Below are 9,158 nucleotides of genomic sequence, written 5' to 3' on the forward strand. Positions count from 1 at the left end.
GATTACCTCTGAGGAGCGAGGTATTTGCTATTTATCCTGTGCACGCAGCCTAGGTTCTGCACACTCCTTTGCATCCCTGTTCCCAAGAGCCACCATCCTACAAGAGCAAAGCATCTCTCCACCCCCTCTTATTATGTCTTTCTGCAAAATCTCTAGCAAAAATGGGGACACAGCCAGGAGCCACCCTGTGGCTGCCCCCATGTTCCAGGGCCCTGGGAAGAGCGGCATCTCATGCCTGAGCGCTGACTGCATCTCCCTTCACAGTTAACACCATCAAGACACACACTCACCTGCCATCAGACTAAGCCGATTTCCAAGTCATATTGGGAGTTAATGCTGCTCTCTCTGCCTCTCCTGGTGGATGTTGCTAAATGCTGTTCCCTGTGGTACTCAGTGAAGGCCTGCAGGGAGAAAATAACACAGAACTAACCTTGAACATAGTGTGGGGGTGAAAAAGCAGCTTTACCAAAATGAGAATAATAAAGGACCGGTAATCACCCCCTTAATGTTAGCGCTTTGGGGTGCCAGATTGAGGGGGGGCAATAAAACTGTTGCATTTTCCATTTTTTATAATAGGACTTACTGCAGCTGATTAGCCTTTCATCTTCCCACATGTATGCCCAGGCAACAATAGCAAAGAGGCTAGCTGAGGATGGAGATCAGTCTTCCCTGGTGTCATCCCCAGACAGGGCAGGGGCAATGTCATTCTGCAGTGCTCTGGCTTGTTTGCCAAGGCTAGTTCCCATAACTCACCCCCAGTGTACCAACATGCTAGGGTTTTCGGAAGAACTGGGCATTCAAAACCCACTGCTGTGGAATGGATTCCAACTCATAGCAACACTATCAGATGGCTTGAACTGCCACATCAGGTTTCAAAGGCCTGCACCCTTACAGGAGCAGGCTGCCACCTCTTTCTCTCTTGGAGTGTACTGTGTGTTCACCCTGCTGACCTTTCAGGGTTGTGTGGGTCCAAGTTCAGTGTAAACATGGCAGAGCATCAACAGTTCTCAGGGTGGGGTGGCCCGCATGAGGCTGTCCCTGTAGGCAGACACAGAGATCCAGTGAAGTCCCAGAAAGAAGAAGATGAGAAAAAGAGAGAGGGGTTCCCAGTTTCTCCCTTATAAAAAGCCACCTCCCCAACGGTGCATCATCAGGCTGTGAGCTGATTGACAAGTCAGGTTATACCTGACAAAGTTAAAAATAAGAATAGTGCTCAGTCTCACACTACATTTTACAGCGCCCCTACCCACTTTCCCCACAGGAGTGATAGACACATCATGTCAAAGAGCCTCTTGCATCTAGCACGTCCTCAAAGGCAAAGTGTAGGACCACATAGCCCATCCAGCTTGTGGGCCCTCACCTCTTCTCCTTTTGCTTCTAGACACGTATGCACCTCAATTAGTCTGAGTCTTCCTCGGTTATTCTTTAGTTTGTCCTTACTTTACTCTTTGGATATGACACACTCCCCAATTACAACGAGGTCACCATAGTTTCTCTTGTCCCTACTTCTGGTTCCAGAATAACAAATATGTCCTCAGACCACCTCAGATAAGACTCTCTCCACTCAAGACTCTTTTCCAGGTGATCTCATCAATTCCCATGATTCCAATGACCATCTGTACTCTGCTGATGGATCCCAAATGCATGTCTCCAGATCACAGTGTTCCAGGTCCATATATTGAGAGGCAAGTCAAATTTAGAGTGTACTGAACTGCCCCGGGTGTCACACCTGAAAAGGGGGATGGGGATGAGGCCTCCTTTTGAACCCCCTATGTCATGAAATGACCTGACCCCACCCCCAGGAATGGTCCCTCACTTTTCCTTCTTTCTTGAGCCTTTCATATCTCAATTATTTTTCAAGACCTGTATCTTCCATCTTCTAAATTGCTGTAGAACTTCCCAGGATTTCTACTTCTTCAGGGTCTTTTTTCTTTATTTAGATCATTTTTCCTCTATTTAGATAATCTTCTTCTTTTTAAGTGGCTGACCCTTAATAGCTATGAAGGCCGTGCCTCAGTTTTATTTGGCTCTTGCACAGCATGGAATGGGTGGCACGAGGAAGGGAGGAAATATCAATGGATACGTGAGTTATGAAAGACTCTTGGTAGGTTGCACGCTATATCGCTTTTAAGAAGCTCTGGTGGTGGTTGAGGGTTATGATGGGCCTACTCCCCACAAGGTCCAAGGTTGAAACTCACCTGCCACTCTGCAGGAGAAAAGATGAGTCTTTCTGCTTCCGCAAAGATTCACAGCCTTCAAAGCCTGGGGTGGTGACTCTACTCTGATGATATTGGGTCACTAGGTATCAGAATTGACTTGATGGCAGCAAATTTCTAATTTTTTAAATTGCCCTTAGAATCCCTACATGACGCCAGCAGTCGACACACTCAGCTGTTAAATGAAATGCTGGCGTGTCGAATCCACCCTGGAAGCCCTGGGGACCCGGGTGTACCTTGACACGTTTGAGATCACCAGCAGTCAGAATCAACTCCAAGACAATTAGCTCTGGTATTGACTTTGGGATTCATGTCATTTAGGCACCTCTGGTGGGGATACTGATATTGATCCCAGGAGAAAGATTCCTAATTATTCCAAGAAAGAAGAACTGCCCCCATGACTCAGCACAGAGCAGCCAACTCTGTCCACCAGTAATGATTTTTCTCCCTAGTGGTCATGTCCCTGAAGGTTAAAGTTTACCACGCAAACTCCCCACTGACTTGCTTGTAGGCATTAGGGAGATGGGAGAGATGAGCGATTGTTTGGAAGAGATTAATGAGCATGTGTGCGGATGGCTCCAGCAGCACCACTTCTCCACCTTTCTTTGCGCATCTCCTAGGTCCGCTTCTGATGCAAGAGTCTTTCTAGAGGAAGTCCAGCTTCACCTTCTCTAGTTTCCTCTACCAAGAACGAAAGGAAAACCCCAAACAAAAGCAACTATTATCATGTAATCAACACCAACTTGTCTATAAAATAGAGCTGTGTTCCATAAGGTTTCCAATGGCCAATCTATTGATTTATTTCAAGTAGATCACCAGGACTTTCTTCGGAGCTGCCTCTCGGTGGACTCAGACCTGCAGCTTTTTGATTAGCCAAGTATGTTAACCATTTGCACAACTCAAAGCCTCTGGTTTATACTCTATACCCCCAAATGTTAGAAAAGCTGATAAATGATTCAAACCATGTGCATGATTTTGTGGGAAAGAGCAGTGAATTATAATCTCAAAGAGATCAAATTGCCAACATCTGTATTTATAAATTTAATCCCTGACCATCTCATTTATCATGCTAACTAGAGAGGTACTATCAGCACTGTACAAACTCTAAATCATGCTACAAATAAAAGATCTTTGCTTCTATAAAGTAAGTCATTGACTCATGCAAACACTGTACAACATAAGAAAATGACCCCAGCACCAGCCCCCTGACTAGTTACATACGTATCCAACCATTGTTATCCATGTGGTGCTCATGGGCTGGTGTTTGAGAGTTGACTGCCAGGCCTTTCTTCCTAGTCCATCTTATCCTGGAAGCTCCCCTGAAACTCATTAAACACCACACAAGCCTCCTCTGTCAGATGGACTGTGGCTGTGCGTGCGTTACATGCGTAGTCCAGGAATTGAACCTGTGTCTCCCCTATAGGAGGTGAAAAATTGACTATTGGATCTCCATTGCCTGTAAATATAAGTGACTAATACAGATATGAGTAATAAAATATGAACATGATTTGATAGAGGTGATTATACGCTGCTTCAAAATTATTAAATATTTGCGTCAGAAAGGGGGGATATCAGGCAGACAGAAGATAACAGAGTCCTCTGAGAAGAGGGCTAGGACGATGAGGCAAGATCGTTTGAGTTGGGGATTAGACAAGGAGGCTGACAAGAGGTACATGTGGGGCAATCAGCAGTCAGTTCAGCTGATTTCAGATGCCCCATTAAGGAGTTGGGATGTTTTTCTAAGGAAGCTATTAAGCAAAGAGCCATTTAAGAATATATCTATATTCTCATATAAGAAAGCTCAGTTTTGCTGCACTGTGCAGATTCAACCTGGGGGCAAGAGTGGACGTAGGAAAAAAATAATTTAGGACTGTATGGCAGTAATCCAAGTGAGAAATGGAGGTGGCCTGGGTTTGGAGAGAAGTAGCGGAGAGGTAAATGGATTAATAAACTAAATAGGCAAACGAATAATAGAATTTCTATGCCCCAATCTCATTAAGAAACCACAGCAACCACAAAACACTTGCCGTGGAAAGGCAGACGTGATTAGTAGAAAGACATTAGAATTCTAAAAAGATCTGTCTTTGATCTCTAACTTCACAATTAGTATTAGATTCGTGGACTTAGGAAAGCCACTTAATCTTTCTAAGCCTCAGTTTTCTCCTCTATAAAATGGAGATGACATGGATTGCCTTCCTAACTTGGTGGGTTGTTGTGAAGCTCAAGGCCAATGCGTGAGTGCCGGAAAGCAACCCCTGTCAAGTGTAAGGCAGTGCATAATTGCAAGGCAGTTATAGTATTATTCCCCAGACACCCAGTCACAGAAAACACAAAAGGAATAGGCAGGAGTCAGTGCAAGAGAACAGACTAGACTTAAATATTATACAGACCCTGGAAAACAAAGACCCAAGAAAGCAAGCAAAATGGATACCCACAACAATCCTGGAACTCAGAATGTCAAAGAAAAGGATAAAGAAGTAGCTCAAATACTGCTTAGACTCTAAATGGGCATGATTTCCAGAGCACCCTATGGGTAGCTAGAATGATCCAGGGGTGCTGTCAACACAGGTACCTACACTTTATCCTAGACTATGGGTTACAACACAGACGTTTTTCATTGCCAGAGGGTGCTGAGTAATTTTTTTTTTCTGGAAAAAAGGGGCCATAGGCTAAATAAGTTTGGGACCCTAAGGCTCAGAGGAAGATTGAACCACAAGAACAAACAAGGTGGCATACAGAATGGCCAACTGGCCTGCCACAGCAATTTCATTTTGAATTTTTGCAAGCAGTGTTCCAGTTAGGGCAGGAGCCAGATCATCTGCTCTGCTCAACAAGGACTGCCCTGGGACTCAAATCAGCAAGCAGCATCTGGAGAGGAGTGATGGCTCCGTGAACCCTCACGACCCCTAATGAGCAGAGGCATGGCCCCTCACAACCACCCACCCACCCGGGAGACCCTGTCATATGTTTAGATGCACTATGCCCTCCATGGGCAGTGCTGTACCACTTCCCAACACCTTCTTTTGTCTCAGTTTGTCTCTCTCTCTCTCTCGTCTCCTTCCTTGTTCTCTTCCTTATTTTTCTTCCTTGCACTTAAGAAGAAAAAAAGGGGGAAAAATCCCACATATCAGGCACCTCCCCAACCTCTATGTCTCCATGTTTGGCAGTACCCATACTCCCCTCCTCCATGGTTGCTGATATTTACTCCCTTCAGATGAACACCTGGTTCAGCGGTTCTCAACCTGAGAGTCGTGACCCCTTTGGGGGTCAAATGACCCTTTGAGAAGGGTCGCCCAATTCATAACAGTTGCAAAATTATAATTATGAAGTAGCAACAAAAATAATTTTATGGTTCGGTGTTCACCACAGCATGAGGAGCTGTATGAAAGGGTAGCTGCATGAGGAAGGTTGAAAACCACTGACCTAGTTCCTTCAAGAGATGTGTGGCAGCTAGTACGTATGCCAGTATAGTGCTGCTTTTGTTTCATCTTTTTTTTAATGAATTTTCATCTTAGTTTTTCCCGATTCTCCCATCCTAATTTTGGTCCTATTGTTTTTACCTCTTTGCCCCCTTCCATTCCCCTCTAAGGCCTATCATCTTACCTGCTGACCTGGAATTCATCTGCTTCCATAGACAGCAGATTGCTGATCTTGGATTCATCAGTCCTTACAGCTACATTATCCTGAAGAAGCCACCAGCCTGACATCTGACCCACCAGCATGGAACTTGCCAGTTTCTACACGTTGAGATAAATCTCTCTACAAGTTTCAATGATTTTTCTTGTCTAGAAAATCCAACCTAGGGCACTGATACTGGGAATTATAGTGGAGAAACACAATTTTAAGGATGAGTTTTCTAAATTAGTTCTCAAGTCTGCCTAGTCTTAATGATACTGATTTTGCCTCCATTAGTAAAAAGGGCACTTCTAACCCATGTTGTGAAGTGGCAATATTAAGACACAAAATATTGTCACCAAGAGAAGCCAGGCTCTGGGTGATTATGTGTTTGATACTCTTCTGCAATTTTGTCTGAATAAGCAGTATAAGGAAATTGGTCAGTTGATACTTCTTACAATGAGACTACTGAATTTGGAAGCAAGGGGGTCCTAATACTTGGGATGGGAATATATGGATAGATGATCAGGGCCCTTAAAATTTGTTGAATCACATCTTTCAACAAAATTAGCCCTTTCACCCTCATGTGATGATATTAACCCAGCTATGATTGATGAGTCATTGCTTCAGATATCATCTGGGGCAGAACCTAGGGAGTTGTCTGCAGCATTGCCTGAGGCAGATGATTTATTATAAATTGCTGAATGTTCCCTGCCCATTATTGTTTATAGATCTATGACTAGAATTAAACCCCAGTGAGTCCCAGTAGAGTATAAATTGTGACCCAGGAAGAGATATTCTATACTCCAACTACTTGGTATTTTTAATATGTACCCATAGAAATCTAAAGAATATGTGTAGAATGATGATACAAGGAATGTAAACTTGGCTCAGTCTGAGGTTACGACTATGTGCCCATGAAACACAGACTCTTCATTCAATATTACATCTCTAAATATTAGGAAATAGTCTAATCATTTATTTGATTGGTTCACTGAAGCATTGATTGCACTGTGACCTATGCTAAATCAAGGTGAAGTACAAGAATTGGATTAGTTAGTCTACTGTACAATAGTGGTTGTCAACCTTCCTAATGCCGCGACCCTTTAATAGAGTTCCTCATGTAGTGGTGACCTTCAGCCATAAAATTATTTTCGCTGCTACTTCATAACTATACTTTTACTACTGTTATGAATCGGGCGACCCTTGTGAAAGGGTCATTTGACCCCCAAAGGGATCATCACTCATAGGTTGAGAACCGCTGGTCTAGAAGAAGGTATCTAATGGGAATTGGCATGTTGCAGTAGACTTATCACATTAGATACATAGACCCACATTTGAATTACCCAGAAGACACAACTTTTACCACAATGCTCAGGGGGGGCGGAATTTTCAAGGGAGCCCAACATTCCTGAAACCTTCTGTGATAACTATTTTATGTAAGTAAAATTTGAACAAATCAAACCAAACCAAACTCACTACCACTGAGTCAATTCCAACTCATAAGGACCCTATGCAACAGAGTGGGCGTCTGAGGCTCTAGGTCTTTACCAGAGCAGGAACCTTCCCTTTCTACATCAGAGAGGATGGTGGTTTCTAACCACAGGTCAGTGCATAACCCATGACCACACTGAATCGACAGAAACAAGTGAGCAGGTGTATCTTAATGGCAGTAATCAGAATAGTCTGACTGCTTTGAATTTAGGGTGTTGGCTATTTAGGTATGATGTCTCTAGTAGTGAAATAAAAGAGGGCTCTACTAAATGTTTACTTCATCTGTAAAAGTAGCAGAATTCTATATCAAGTGAAGGGCAATGTAACTTGAATTACCAGAATAGAGAGTCCATCCATCAATGCCCACATTTGAGTTGGTTTATAATCCCACAACCCCTTAAATAAAAGGGAGCCTGAGTATCCTTATAGGAGAACCTCTCTGCACTCCCCAAAATGTATATGCTAGTCTCTCCATCAACCTTCCCCAAAGGCTTCTATGGCCCTTTATAAGAGTGTCTGTTGACCGGGAAAAATGAAAGAATCACATGTTTCAGAGATTACTGGACATTGGCTCTGAGTTGACACTAGTTCCAGCAGACTAAACATATCATTGTGCCCCATCAGTCAGGGTGGGGCATATGGAATTCAAACTGTTCCTGGAGTCATAGTTCAGGTCCATCTCACAGAAAACCCAGTTGTCCGCAAGCCCATTCAGGAGTCATTTCCTTCATGGGAGAAAGCATAATTGGAATATACTTCCTCAGAAATTGACAAAAACTCCACATTAGATCCCTAACATGGTATAAGGGATAGTGTGGTAGGCAAAACCAAATGGGAGCCATTATAACTGCTCTTACCTAATGAAATAGTAACCCCCAAACAAAATTGCATTTCTGGACGGTTGCAAAGGTCAGTGCCACCATCAAGGTACTGAAGGATAAAAGGGTAGTGATTCTCACAGCATCCTCATTTAACCTGTCTTTTTGTCTTGTCAAAAAAAAAGTTCTTTGAATGTGACAGTGAATCATTGCAAATTTAACCAGGTGGTGTCTCCAATTGTAACTGTTGTTCCAGATGTAGTCTCACTGCTTGAGAAAATTAGTACATTTTCAGGCACCTGGTAGGCAGCTATTGATTTCACCAATATCTTTTTCTCAATTACGTGTTCAAAAAATCACCAGAAGCACGTTTTTCTTCAGCTGGCAAGGCCAGAAATATACCTACACTGTTATACCTGAGAGATTTATTACGTCTCCAGCCCTATGTCATAAATTAATCCACAGGGAATTTTTTTCCCCAAAACCATTTTATTGAGCTAATCCAGACATCATACTATTCCATAGTTCAATCACATCAAGCAGTTTTGTACAATTATTACCAAAATCCGTTTCAAAATATTTTCTTCCTTCTTGAACTCTTTGATATCATCTCCCCTTGACCCCCAAGTTCCCCAATGCACTCCCCACCCCCACCCCCAATCCCCACCCCAGGAACATGTATTCCAGGTGTTGTCCCTATAGGCTCATCTGTCTCTGGTATCATCTACTGGAAAACATAGACAAACATGTAACAAAGATTCAAGAAGGTTATCCACAATGAGAAAATACAACAGAGATGTGGTAGTTACATAATCTGTTGTCAACTTGAGACAAAAGTGAAGGGGTGGAGGTTAGCCTGTCAATCAGGTTGCAGCTTGATGATCTCATTTCGAGTTGCTAAGGAGATAAATATCTCACTAGAGGTGGGAAACTCACTAACTCCCTGCAAGACATTCCTACTGACAAGACAGATGGAGATACACGAGAGCCCTGGAGCTAGAGGAGCCACATGGAG

Source organism: Echinops telfairi, unplaced genomic scaffold, assembly GCF_000313985.2.
Source record: "Echinops telfairi isolate 266 unplaced genomic scaffold, ASM31398v2 ScPeMD7_7465;HRSCAF=8503, whole genome shotgun sequence".
NCBI classification, from domain to species: Eukaryota; Metazoa; Chordata; class Mammalia; order Afrosoricida; family Tenrecidae; genus Echinops; species Echinops telfairi.